Consider the following 14,895-nt stretch of genomic DNA (forward strand, 5'->3'; position numbering starts at 1 on the left):
GTTCACGCCATTCTCCTGCCTCAGCCTCCCGAGTAGCTGGGACTACAGGCACCTGCCACGTCGCCCGGCTAAATTTTTTTTGTAGTTTTAGTAGAGACGGGGTTTCACTGTGTTAGCCAGGATGGTCTCGATCTCCTGACCTCGTGATCTGCCCGCCTCGGCCACCCAAAGTGCTGGGATTACAGGCGTGAGCCACCGCGCCCGGCCCGCTTATGCACTCTTTCTGTGTTTTTCAAGAATGCAATCCATCATCATTAACTATGATCACCATACTGTACAATGGATATCTTGACTAGATGTCCTAATTGTAGTGGTATATCCTTTGACTGACATCTTCCCGATTCCCACCGCCACAACCACCCCAGCCTCTCTGATAAGCATCATTCTACTCACCTCTTCTATGAGATAAAATTTTTAAAATTTCACATGAGTGAGGTTATGTGGTATTTGTCTTTCTGTGCTTTGGTTATTTTATTTAACATAATGCCCTCGAGGTTCATTCACGTGGCAAATTACAGGATTTCTTTCCTTTTTATGGCTGAATAGTATTTAATTGTGTATATACACTGTTTTCTTTATCTAGTCATCTATTGATGGACACTTAAGTTGATTTCGTATCTTGGCTATTGTGAATGGTGCTGCACTAAACAAGAGAGTGCAGATATCTCTTTGACTTACTGATTTTATTTCCTTTGGATATATATATCCAGTAGTGGGATTGCTGGATCATGTGATAGTTCTATTTTCAGCGTTTTGAGGAACCTCCATACTGCCTTCCATAATAGCCATACTAATTTACATTCCCATCAACAGTGTGTATGGGGATCATTTTCTCCATTTCCTTGCCAACACTTATCTTTTTGATATTAGCCACTCTGACAGGAGTGAAATGATATCTCATTGTGGTTTTGATTTGCATTTCCCTGATAATTAGTAATATTGAGCATTATTTTCGTATACCTGTTGGCCATTTGTATGATTTCTTTTGAGAAGTGTCTATTCAGGACTTTTGTCCATTTAAAAACCAGGTTTAGTTTTAATATTTAAGTTCCTTTAATATTTTGGATATTAACCCCTTTTCAGATGTATAGTTTGCAACTATTTTCCCCCATTTCTGTAGGTTGTCTCTTTACTCTGATTTTTTTCCTTTGCTGTAGAGAAACTTTTTACTTTGATGTAATCTCATTTGTTTATTTTTGCTTTTGTTGCCTGTGCTTTTGAGGTCATATCCAAAAAATCATCACCCAGATCGATGTCGTGGATCTTTTCCCTTTTTCTTCCAGTAGTTTCACATTTTCAGGTCCTACAATTAAGTCTGTAATTCATTTTGAGTTGATTTTTGTATATGGTGGCAATAAGGGCCTAATTTTATTATTCTGCCTGTGGCTATACAGTTTTCTCAATACCATTTATTGAAGAGATTGTCCTTTCCCCATTGTGTGTTCTTGGCACCCTTGTCAAAAATCAGTTGACTGTACATATGTGGATTTATTTTTTGGCTGTCTATTCTATTCCATTGATCTATGTGTCTGTTTTTATGCCAGTGTTATGCTGTTGTGATTACTATAGTTTTGTAGTATATTTTGAAGCCGGGTAGTGTGATGCCTCCAGGTTTGTTCTTTTTGCTCAAGATTGCTTTGGGTATTCTGGCCTTCTTTGTGGTTCTATACAAATTTAAGAATTGTTTTTTCTATGTCTGTGAAGAATGTCATTGGTATTTTGTTAGGGGTTACACTAAATCTGTAGAGCACTTTGGGTAGTGTGGACATTTTTAACAGTATTCATCTTTCTAATCCATGAACATGGAATATCTTTAAATTTGTGTCTTTTTCCATTTCTTTCATCCATGTTTATAGTTTTCCTTGTAGATATATTCCACCTCCTTAGTTAAATTTATTCCTAAGTACTTTATTTGTTTTTGTTAGCTATTGTAAATGGAATGGTTTCCTTTTAGTCTTTTTTGGATAGTTTGCTTTTAGTATGTATATCACTGCTAATTTTTGTTGTTAATTTTGTAGTTTGCAACTTTACTGAATTTGTTAATTAATTCTAACAGGTTTTTAGTGGAGTCTTTAGGATTTTCTCTGTATAAGATTGTGTCATCTGCAAATAGGGACAATTTAACTTCTTTCTTTCCAATTTAGATGCTGTTAATTTCTTTCTGTTGCCTGATTGCCTTGGCTAGAACTTCTAGTACTGTTGTGAATAAAAGTGGTGAAAGTGGGCATCGTTTTCTTCTTCCAGATGTTAAAGGAAAATCTTTCAACTTTCCCGTCATTCAGTATGTTAGCTGTGGGTTTGTCATATATGGCCTTTACTGTGTTGAGGCACATTTCTTCTATACATAATTTGTTGAGAGTTTTTATTATGAAGAGATATTGAGTTTTGTCAAATGCTTATTCTGCATCTATTGAAGTGATTAGTTTTTTGTCCTTCATTCTGTTAATATGATGTATCACATTTACTGATTTGCATATGTTGAACCATCCTTGCATTTCTAGGATGAATCTCATTTGATAATGGTGAATGATCTTTTTAATGTGTTATTGAATTTGGTTTGCTAATATTCTGCTGAGCATTTTTGCTTCTATGCTCATCAGGGGTATTGGCCCGTAAGTTTTCCTCTTTTGTGGTGACCTTGCATGGTTTTGGCATCAGGGTAGTGTTGCCTCAGAGAATGGATTTGGAAATATTCTCTCCTCTTCAATTTTTTGGGAAGAGTTTGAGAAGAATTGGTACTAGTTCTTCTTTAAATGTTTGGTAGAATTCAGCAGTGAAGCCATTCAGTCGTGGGCTTCTCTTTGCTGGGAGACTTTTTTTTTTTTAAGATGGAGTCTCGCTCTGTTGCCCAGGCTGGAGTGCATTGGCACGATTTTGGCTCACTGCAACCTCTGCCTCCTGGGTTCAAGTGATTCTCTTGCTTCAGCTTCCCGAGTAGCTGGGATTACAGGTGTGTGCCACCATGCCCAGCTAATTTTTGTATTTTTAGTAGAGACGGGATTTCACCATGTTGGTCAGGCTGGTCTCCAACTCCTGACCTCAGGTGATCCACCCGCCTCGGCCTCCCAAAGTGCTGGCATTACAGGCGTGAGCCACCACGCCCAGCCAGGAGATTTTTTATTACTGATTCCATCTCCTTACTCATTCTTGGTTTGTTCAGATTTTAGATTTCTTCATAATTCAATCTTGGTAGAATGTATGTGTCCAGAAATTTATTCATTTCTTTTAGGTTATCTAATTCGTTCATGTGTAATTGTTCACAGTAGTCTCTTACGATCCTTTGTATTTCTGTGTTATCAGTTGTAATTTTTCCTTTTTTACCTCTGATTTTATTTGAGTCTTCTCTCCTTTTTTCTTAGTTTAGCTCTAGGTTTGTCCATTTTGTTTATCTTTTTTTTAATTTTTTTTATTTTTTTATTTTTTTAAGGTATTTTTTTTTTTGTTATTATACTTTAGGTTTTAGGGTACATGTGCACAATGTGCAGGTTTGTTACATATGTATCCATGTGCCATGTTGTTTTGCTGCACCCATTAACTCGTCATTTAGCATTAGGTATATCTCCTAATGCTGTCCCTCCCCCTCCCCCCACCCCACAACAGTCCCCGGAGTGTGATGTTCCCCTTCCTGTGTCCATGAGTTCTCATTGTTCAATTCCCACCTATGAGTGAGAACATGTGGTGTTTGGTTTTTTGTCCTTGCGATAGTTTACTAAGAATGATGTTTTCCAGTTTCATCCATGTCCCTACAAAGGACATGAACTCATCCTTTTTTATGGCTGCATAGTATTCCATGGTGTATATGTGCCACATTTTCTTAATCCAGTCTATCGTTGTTGGACATTTGGGTTGGTTCCAATTCTTTCCTATTGTGAATAGTGCCGCAATAAACATACGTGTGCATGTGTCTTTATAGCAGCATTATTTATAGTCCTTTGGGTATATACCCAGTAATGGGATGGCTGGGTCAAATGGTATTTCTAGTTCTAGATCCCTGAGGAATCGCCACACTGACTTCCACAATGGTTGAACTAGTTTACAGTCCCACCAACAGTGTCAAAGTGTTCCTATTTCTTCACATCCTCTCCAGCACCTGTTGTTTCCTGACTTTTGAATGATGGCCATTCTAACTGGTGTGAGATGGTATCTCACTGTGGTTTTGATTTGCATTTCTCTGATGGCCAGTGATGATGAGCATTTTTTCATGTGTTCTTTGGCTGCATAAATGTCTTCTTTTGAGAAGTGTCTGTTCATGTACTTCGCCCACTTTTTGATGGGGTTGTTTTTTTCTTGTAAATTTGTTTGAGTTCATTGTAGATTCTGGATATTAGCCCTTTGTCAGATGAGTAGGTTACAAAAATTTTCTCCCATTCTGTAGGTTGCCTGTTCACTCTAATGGTAGTTTCTTTTGCTGTGCAGAAGCTCTTTAGTTTAATTAGATCCCATTTGTCAATTTTGGCTTTTGTTGCCATTGCTTTTGGTGTTTTAGACATGAAGTCCTTGCCCACGCCTATGTCCTGAATGGTATTGCCTAGGTTTTCTTGTAGGATTTTAATGGTTTTAGGTCTAACATGTAAGTCTTTAATCCATCTTGAATTAATTTTTGTATAAGGTGTAAGGAAGAGATCCAGTTTCAGCTTTCTACATATGGCTAGCCAGTTTTCCCAGCACCATTTATTAAATAGGGAATCCTTTCCCCATTTCTTGTTTTTGTCAGGTTTGTCAAAGATCAGACAGTTGTAGATATGTGACATCATTTCTGAGGGTTTTGCTGTTCCATTGATGTATGTCTCTGTTGTGGTACCAGTACCATGCTGTTTTGGTTACTGTAGCCTTGTAGTATAGTTTGAAGTCAGGTAGTGTGATGCCTCCAGCTTTGTTCTTTTGGCTTAGGATTGACTTGGCAATGCAGGCTCTTTTTTGGTTCCATATGAACTTTAAAGTAGATTTTTCCAATTCTATGAAGAAAGTCATTGGTAGCTTGATGGGGATGGCATTGAATCTATAAATTACCTTGGGCAGTATGGCCATTTTCACGATATTGATTCTTCCAACCCATGAGCATGGAATGTTCTTCCATTTGTTTGTATCCTCTTTTATTTCATTGGCAGTGGTTTGTAGTTCTCCTTGAAGAGGTCCTTCACATCCCTTGTAAGTTGGATTCCTAGGTATTTTATTCTCTTTGAAGCAATTGTGAATGGGAGTTCACTCATGATTTGGCTCTCTGTTTGTCTGTGATTGGTGTACAAGAATGCTTGTGATTTTTGTACATTGATTTTGTATCCTGAGACTTTGCTGAAGTTGCTAATCAGCTTAAGGAGATTTTGGGCTGAGACAATGGGGTTTTCTAGATATACAATCATGTCATCTGCAAACAGGGGCAATTTGACTTCCTCTTTTCCTAATTGAATACCCTTTATTTCCTTCTCCTGCCTGATTGCCCTGGCCAGAACTTCCAGCACTATGTTGAATAGGAGTGGTGAGAGAGGGCATCCCTGTCTTGTGCCACTTTTCAAAGGGAATGCTTCCAGTTTTTGCCCATTCAGGCTGATATTGGCTGTGGGTTTGTCATAAATAGCTCTTATTATTTTGAGATACTTCCCATCAATACCTAATTTATTGAGAGTTTTTAGCGTGAAGGGTTGTTGAATTTTGTCAAAGGCCTTTTCTGCATCTATTGAGATAATCATGTGGTTTTTGTCTTTGGTTCTGTTTATATGCTGGATTACATTTATTGATTTGCGTATGTTGAATCAGCCTTGCATCCCAGGGATGAAGCCCACTTGGTCATGGTGTATAAGGTTTTTGATGTGCTGCTGGATTCAGTTTGCCAGTATTTTATTGAGGATTTTTGCATCAATGTTCATCAAGGATATTGGTCTGAAATTCTCTTTTTGGATTATGTCTCTGCCAGGCTTTGGTATCAGGACGATGCTGGCCTCATAAAATGTATTAGGGAGGATTCCCTCTTTTTCTATCGATTGGAATAGTTTCAGAAGGAATGGTACCAGTTCCTCCTTGTACCTCTGGTAGAATTCGGCTGTGAATCCATCAGGTCCTGGACTCTTTTTGGTTGGTAAGCTATTGATTATTGCCACAATTTCAGAGCCTGTTATTGGTCTATTCAGAGATTCAACTTCTTCCTGGTTTAGTCTTGGGAGGGTGTATGTGTTGAGGAATTTATCCATTTCTTCTAGATTTTCTAGTTTATTTGCATAGAGGTGTTTGTAGTATTCTCTGATGGTAGATTGTATTTCTGTGGGATCAGTGGTGATATCCCCTTTTTCATTTTTTATTGCATCTATTTGATTCTTCTCCCTTTTCTTCTTTATTAGTCTTGCTAGCAGTCTATCAATTTTGTTGATCTTTTCAAAAAACCAGCTCCTGGATTCATTAATTTTTTGAAGGGTTTTTTGTGTCTCTATTTCCTTCAGCTCTGCTCTGATTTTAGTTATTTCTAGCCCTCTGCTAGCTTTTGAATGTGTTTGCTCTTGCTTTTCTAGTTCTTTTAATTGTGATGTTAGGGTGTCAATTTTGGATCTTTCCTGCTTTCTCTTGTGGGCATTTAGTGCTATAAATTTCCCTCTACATGCTGCTTTGAATGTGTGCCAGAGATTCTGGTATGTTGTGTCTTTGTTCTCATTGGTTTCAAAGAACATCTTTATTCTGCCTTCATTTCATTATGTACCCAATAGTCATTCAGGAGCAGGTTGTTCAGTTTCCATGTAGTTGAGCGGTTTTGGGTGAGTTTCTTAATCCTGAGTTCTAGTTTGATTGCACTGTGGTCTGAGAGACAGTTTGTTATAATTTCTGTTCTTTTACATTTGCTGAGGAGAGCTTTACTTCCAACTATGTGGTCAATTTTGGAATAGGTGTGGTGTGGTGCTGAAAAAAATGTATATTCTGTTGATTTGGGGTGGAGAGTTCTGTAGATGTCTATTAGGTCCACTTTGTGCAGAGGTGAGTTCAATTCCTGGAGATCCTTGTTAACTTTCTGTCTCATTGATCTGTCTAATGTTGACAGTGGGGTGTTAAAATCTCCCATTATTATTGTGTGGGAGTTTAAGTTCCTTTTTAGGTCACTCAGGACTTGCTTTATGAATCTGTGTGCTCCTGTGTGGGTGCATATATATTTAGGATAGTTAGCTCTTCTTGTTGAATTGATCCCTTTACCATTATGTAATGGCCTTCTTTGTCTCTTTTGATCTTTGTTGGTTTAAAGTCTATTTTATCAGAGACTAGGATTGCAACCCCTGCCTTTTTTTTTTTCCATTTGCTTGATAGATCTTCCTCCATCCCTTTATTTTGAGTCTATGTGTGTCTCTGCACGTGAGATGGGTTTCCTGAATACAGCACACTGATAGGTCTTGACTCCTTATCCAGTTTGCCAGTCTGTGTCTTTTAATTGGAGCATTTAGCCCATTTACATTTAAAGTTAATATTGTTATGAGTGAATTTGATCCTGTCATTATGATGTTAGTTGGTTATTTTGCTCATTAATTGATGCAGTTTCTTCCTAGCCTTGATGGTCTTTCCGAGTGAGGCAATGCCTTGCCCTGCTTCGGCTCACGCACAGTGCACTGCACGGACTGTCCTGCACCCACTGTTTGGCACTCCCTAGTGAGATGAACCCAGTACCTCAAACAGAAATGCAGAAATCACCCGTCTTCTGTGTCACTCACGCTGGGAGCTGTAGACCGGAGCTGTTCCTATTTGGCCATCTTGGCTCCACCAAAAGTCATCTGTTTTTTAAAGAAACTGAGAAGAAAAACTATACACTGCCAAGATCCACATGTTTGCCACTTACAATATTCTTCCTTCTTGTAGGATTTGAGGTTTCAACTGATGTTATTTCCTGAATAATTTCTTTTAAGCATTTCTTATAGTGCAGGTCTGCTGGTGACAACTTTTTTCAGTTTTCATTTATCTGAAATTATCTTTATTTCACCTTCACATTTATTTATTTACTCATTCATTTATTCATTCATTTATCCATTTGTACATCCATACTTATATATTCTGAAGTAATTGTAAAGTGTAAAGATCCCATGTACCTTTCACCCAGTTTTCCCAATGGTCATATCTTGTAAAATAATAGTGTAATATCAAAATGAGGAATTTGACACTCATGCAATGTGTTTGCAAGTCTATATAATTTTATCACTTGTGTAGATTTCTGTAACCACCACTACAATCAAGAGAGAGAACTGTTTATCACCACAAAGATCTTCCTATGTTACCCCCTCCTATGTTTTTTTCTAAATGTTTCATAATTTTACATTTAGCCTGTGATCTATTTTGAATTAGTTTCTGTATAAGGTTCACGTTTTTTTGTAATCCCAGCACTTTGGGAGGCTGAGGTGGGAGGATTGCTTAAGCCTAGGGGATCGAGGTTGCAGTGAGCTGTGATCACACCACTTCACTCCAGCCTAGGTGACAGAGTGAGACTCTATCTCTTAAAAAACACACACACACACAAAAGCAAATGGTTCACTTTTTTTTTACTATGGGTGTTCAGTTGCTCCAGTGCATTTTAGTTAAGTGACTATCCTTCCTACTTTGAATTGCTTTTGGATTTTTGTTAAAATTTGGTTGTGCCTATATTTCCAGGTTCTCTATTTTGTATTTATTTATTTATTTTTTTTAATTTTTTTATTTTTTTGAGACGGAGTCTTGCTCTGTCGCCCAGGCTGGAGTGCAGTGGTGCGATTTGGGCTCACTGCAAGCTCTGCCTCCCAGGTTCATGCCATTCTCCTGCCTCAGCCTCCCAAGTAGCTGAGAATACAGGTGCCTGCCACCATGCCTGGCTAATTTTTTGTATTTTTAGTACAGATGATGTTTCATCGTGTTAGCCAGGATGGTCTCGATTTCCTGACCTCGTGATCTGCCCACCTCGGCCTCCCAAAGTGCTGGGATTACAAGCGTGAGCCACCGTGCCCAGCCCTAGGTTCTCTATTTGGTCTATTCATCTGTGTTTCTCTGTCAATATCACACAGTCTTGATTACTGTAACTACAGAATTCTTGAAATTGGGCAGGGTGAGTCCTCCTACTTTATTTTTTTTCAAAATTGTTTCAGCTACTCTAGTTCATTTGCCTTTCCAAATAAATTTTAGAATAACTGTGTTCATGTCTACAAAAATATTGCCATAATATTGATAGGAGTTGCATTAAACCTGTATATTAATTAAAGGAGAATTGACATCTTTACTATACTGACGAAAATGTTGAGTTTTTCAGTTCACGAATATGAAATATCTTTCCGTTTATTTACATATTATTTGATTTCTTTCATCAACTGTCTTAAAATTTTCAGTATACAAGGCCTGCACGTGTTTTGTTAGATTTATTCCTAAGTATTTTATTTTTTTTAGCAGTTGTAAATGGAATTGTATTTTAAATTTTGGTTTTCACATGTTCATTCCTAGTATATAGAAATATGACTGACTTTTGCATGTTAACCTTCTATCTTGTGATCTTGCCAAACTCACTTATTCTGGAAGATTTTTAGGTAGGCTATCATGTCATCTGCAAAGAGGAAAAGTCTTATTTCTTTCTTTCTCATCTATTTGTCTTGTGTTTCCTTTTCTTGCTCTGTTATGCTGGCTAGAACTTCCAGCACTATGTTGAATAGCAACGGTAAGAGTGGATGTCCTTGCACTGAAAGCTTTCAGTCATTCACCACTAAGTATAATGTCAACTGTAGGTTTTCTATAGATTTTTAAAAATTATATTGTGGAAGATCCCTGATATTCCTAGTAATCTGAGAATTTTTATTATTAATGGGTGTTGAATTTTGTCAATTTTTTTCTCCATCAATTGATAGCATCCTGTGATATTTCTTTGTTAGCCTGTTACTTTAATGGATTATATTAATTTTTTTAATCCAGCCTTGCATCCCTGGTAAACTACAGCATGTTTTAGAAGTCTTTTTATATTACACATTGCAGAATTCGATTTGCTAATATTGTGTTACGGATTTTTGCATCTGTATTCTTGAAGAATATTGGTTTGTAGTTTTCTCTTTTTTAAATAATGGTTTTGTCTGGTTTTGGTATGACAAGGCTAGCTTCATAAAATGAGTTGGGACGTATTCCTTCCTCTTCTATTCTCTAGAAGATGTTTTGTAGAATTATTATTTTTTGTTTCTTGGTGAGATAACAGGAAACAATATAGAATTAATATTAATTATTTTTTAAACATTTGGTAAAATTCAGTGAACTCATCCAGGCCTGGAGATTCCTTTTTGAAGAAGTTTTAAGTCAACAATTTAATTTTCTTAAACAGACATAGGACTAGTCAAATTATTTTATATTGTATGAATTGTGGTAGTTTGCTTTCTGAGGATTTAATTCATTTCATCCAAGTTGTCTAATTTGTGAGGAGTTGTTTGTAGTATTCTGTTATTATTCTTTTGATGTCTACCGCATCTTTTGTGGTATTTCCCATTTTATTCTTGATATTTGTAATTTATACCTTCTCTCTTTTTATCTTTGTCAGTTTGCTAGAGGTTCGTCAATTTATTGATCTTTAAAAAATGCCAGGCCGGGCGTGGTGGCTCACGCTTGTAATCCCAGCACTTTGGGAGGCCGAGGCGGGCGGATCACGAGGTCAGGAGATCGAGACCACGGTGAAACTCCGTCTCTACTAAAAATACAAAAAATTAGCCGGGCGTGGTGGCGGGCGCCTGTAGTCCCAGCTACTCGGAGAGGCTGAGGCAGGAGAATGGCATGAACCCGGGAGGCGGAGCTTGCAGTGAGCCGAGATTGCGCCACTGCACTCCAGCCTGGGCGACAGACAGAGACTGTGTCTCAAAAAAAAAAAAAAAAAAAAAAAAAAAAAAAAGCCAGCTTTTTTGTTTGATTTTCTCTATTGTTTTTCTGTTTTCAATTTCATTGATTTCTACTTTGATCTTTATTATTTATTTCCTTCTGCTTGTTTGGGTTTATTTTGCTTTTCTTTTTTCTAATTTCTTCAGTTGAAAGCTTCGATTATTGATTTGAGATTTTATGTTTTCTTATGTAAGCATTTAGTGCTACAAATTTCCCTCCAGTCAGTGCTTTAGCAATGTCTCACAAATTTTTATATGTTGTATTATTATTTCCACTTACTTTTAAGTCTTTTATTTTCATTAAGACTTCCTCTTTGACTTATGGACTTTTAGATGCATATTGTTTAGTTTCTAAATATTTGTGGATTTTCCTGTTATCTTTTTATTTATTTTTGATTTCTAGTTTGTTTCCATCTTGGACAGAGCACATACTTGTTTGGTTTCAGTTCTTGTAAAATGTTTAGGATGTTTTATAGCCAAATATGTGCTTTGTTTTGTACATGTTCCATGAATAGTTGAAAAGAATGTGTATTCTGGGGTTGTTTTATAGAGCTTTCTATAAATGTCAGTTAGATCCTGTTCATTGATGTTTTTGTGTATACTCCCTGATTTTCTTCTTCTTGTTCTATCAGTTATTGAGAAAGCAGCATTGAAGTTTCCAAGTATAATTGTAGATTTGTCTATTTCTTCTTTCAGTTATTCTGTTTTTCGCTGCAAATATTTTGCAGTTCTATTGGGTGATACATACACATTTAGGATTGCTATGTCTTTCTGGTGGATTGACACCTTTATCATTATATAATGTCCTGCTCTGTCCCCAGTAATATTCTTTGCTATGAAGTTTATTTTTCTAATATAGCCAATCCTATTTCCTTTTTGTTAATATTTGTATGGCCTATCTTTTTCCATCCTTTTACTTCTAACTGATATATATATAATTATATTTGAAGCAAATTTCTTGTAGATAGTATATTGTTGAGTCTTTTAAAAAAAAATCCTCTTTGCCAATCTCTATCTTTTACTTCATATATTAGACCATTTACAATTAACGTTGATTATTGGTATGTTAGAGCTTGTTGACCATTTTATTTTTTGTTTTCTTTTTCTCTGTTTTTGGCTTGTCTATTCTTTTCCTGCCTGCTTTTGGCTTACTTAAACACTTTTTAGAATTCTATTCTTATTTATCTATAATGTTTTCTATTGTATATCTTCATATGGCTTTTTTAGTGATTGTGCTAGATGTTACATTATGAATACATACATTATCAAAATCTACTGATGTCAACATTTTACCAGTTTGAGTGATGAGCAGAAACCTTCTTTTCCCTTTATAGCCCTTTGCCCTTTCCATTTATAATAAAATGTATTATTTTATCTTCTTACATTGAGAATTATGTTAGACTGTGCTAGAATTTTGGTTCAGCCATCAAACATCATGTGTAATACTCAAAAGGAGAAGGAATGTCTATTTTATTTGCCTATAGTTTTGCTTACTGTGTTCTTCTTTCCTGATGGTCCAAGGTTCCTTCTTTTGTTATTTTCTTTCTGCTTAGAGTTCTTTTATTCTTTAAGAGTAGCTCTGCTAGCCACAGATTCTTTTAGTTTCTTTGTCTGAGAATGTCTTTATTTCTACTTTATTCCTGAAGAAGAATTTCACCAGATACAAGATTTAGGGTTGATAGTTCTTTTTTTTTTAAGCACTTAAAAAATATTGTGTGAGTTCTTTCTGGCCTCCAGGGTTTCTGATGAGAAAACCACTATCATTAGAATTGATTTTTCCCTATTGATAATGTGCTTTAAAGATTTTTTTGTCTTTTGTTTTCAGATGTTTAAGTATGATGTGCCTTGGTGTGAATTTATTTGCATTTATTATCTTTGAATTTCACTCAGATTCTTGAATCTGTTGCTTTATGTTTTTTGTTTTTGCCAAATTTGGAGAATTTTCAACTCTTATGTCTTTGAATTCTTTTTTTTTTCTTCTTTTTTTTCCCCATCCTCTTTCTCTTCTTCTGGCACTCCAATAATATGAACATTAGATCTTTAAAAAAATAATCCTACATGTCTGTAAGGCTCCGTTCAGCTTTTTCAGGCTATTTTCTCCCTCTTGTCTAGATTGGATAATTTTTATTGTTCTCCAAGCTTACTCATTCTTCTTTTTTCAATTTGCTGTTGAGTTCCTCCATTGAGTTTTTTATTTTGATTATTCTATTTTTTGCTCTAATATTTCCATTTTATTCTTCTTTATATCTTCTATTTCTTTACTGAGACTTCCTATGTTTTTATTCATTCTGAGAATGTTTGTAATTGCCATTAAGTATTTTTGTGGTTGTTGCTTTAAAATCCTTGTTAGGTCATTCTATGACATCTCTCATCTTGGTGTTGATATCATCAGTTGTCTTTTTTTATAATTTTCCTGGTTTTTTGAATGATGAATGATTTTTTATTGAAACTGGGACATTTCTAAAATTTTGTTTATATTTTTGGATTTAGGTGTACAAGTGCAGTTGTGTTACATAGATATATTGTGCAGTGGTGAAGTATGGGCTTTTAGTGTATCTGTCATCTGAAGAGTGCACATTGTACCCAATAAGCAATATTTCATCCTTCACCTTTGATACAGTCTGGCTGTGTCTCTACCTAAATCTCATCTTGAATTGTAACTCCAACAATTCCCACGTTTGTGGGAGGGACCCAGTGGGAGGTAACTGAATCATGGAGGCAGGTCTTTCTCTTGCTGTTTTTGCAATAGTGAATAAGTCTCACAAGATCTGATGGTTTTAAGAAGAGGAGTTCCTTTGCACAAACTCTCTCTTTGCCTGCTGCTATCCATGTAAGATGTGACTTGCTCCTCCTTCTTGCCTTCCACCATGATTTTGAGGGCTCCCCAGCCACGTGGAACTGTAAGTCCATTAAACCTCTTTCTTTTGTGAATTGCCCCGTTTCAGGTATGTCTTTATCAGCAGTGTGAAAATGGGCTAATACAACCCCTGCTCCCCCCACCTTTTGGATTCTCCAGTGTCTATTTTTCTCTGCATGTCTGTGTGTTCACATGCCACTTAAAAGTGAGAAGATGTAGTTTTTCACTTTGTTTCTGAGTTATTTCATTAAGAATAATGACCTCCAGTTCCATATATGTTGCTGTAAAAGACATGATTTCATCTTTTGAAATGGATGAGTAGTATTCCATAGTCTATACACACCATGTGGTCTATATATATAAACCACATTTTAAAAATACTACAACAAACATATAAGGGCAGATGTCTTTTTGATAAAATGATTTCTTTTCCATTGGGTAGATTACCAATAGTGGGATCAAAGGGTAGTCCTATTTTAATTCTTAAAGAAATCTCCATCCTGTCTTCCATAGAGGTTGTATTAATTTACATTCCCACCAACAGTGTATAAGCATTCTCTTTTCTCCACAATCTCACCAAAATCTGTAAATTTTTTATTTTTTAATAGTGGCCATTGTGACTGGTGTGAAATGGTATCTCATTGTAGTTTTGATTTGCATTTCTCTGATGATTAGTGATGTTGAGCATTTTCTCTTGTTTCTTATCCACTTATGTGTCTTCTTTTGAGAAGTGTCTATTCATGTCTTTTGCCCATTTTTAAATGGGTTTTTTTTTTGCTTGCTGAATAGTTTAACTTCCTTATAGATTCTGGATATTCAATCTTTGTTGGATGCACAGTTTGCAAATATTTTCAATAAATATTTACAAATATTTTCTCTTACTTTATAAGTTATCTGTTTACTCTGTTGATAGTTTCTTTTGCTGAGCAGAAGCGCTTTAATTTAATTAGGTTCTACTTATCAATTTTTGTTTTTGTTGCAATTGCTGTTGAGGACTTAGTTATAAATTATTTGCCAAGGTCTATGTCCAGAATAATATTTCTTAGGTTTTCTTCTAGGATTCTCTAGGATCTTATGTTTAAATTTTTAATCCATCTTCAATTAATTTTTTTATATAGTGAAAGGTGGGGGTCCAGTTTCATTCTTCTGCATATAGCTAGCCAGCTATTTCAGAGCCATTTATTGAATAGGGAGTCCTTTCTTCATTGCTTA

At 35.9% G+C, this 14,895-nt stretch overlaps 1 protein-coding gene across 1 annotated transcript in view; it reads left to right on the forward strand.

Moving 5' to 3' along the window:
• Window positions 1-14,895, forward strand: part of VWA3B (von Willebrand factor A domain containing 3B) — a 225,647-nt gene that overhangs the window by 11,420 nt on the left and 199,332 nt on the right. The window lies entirely within an intron of this gene.

This window comes from Nomascus leucogenys, chromosome 14 (assembly GCF_006542625.1).
Source record: "Nomascus leucogenys isolate Asia chromosome 14, Asia_NLE_v1, whole genome shotgun sequence".
Taxonomy (NCBI): domain Eukaryota; kingdom Metazoa; phylum Chordata; class Mammalia; order Primates; family Hylobatidae; genus Nomascus; species Nomascus leucogenys.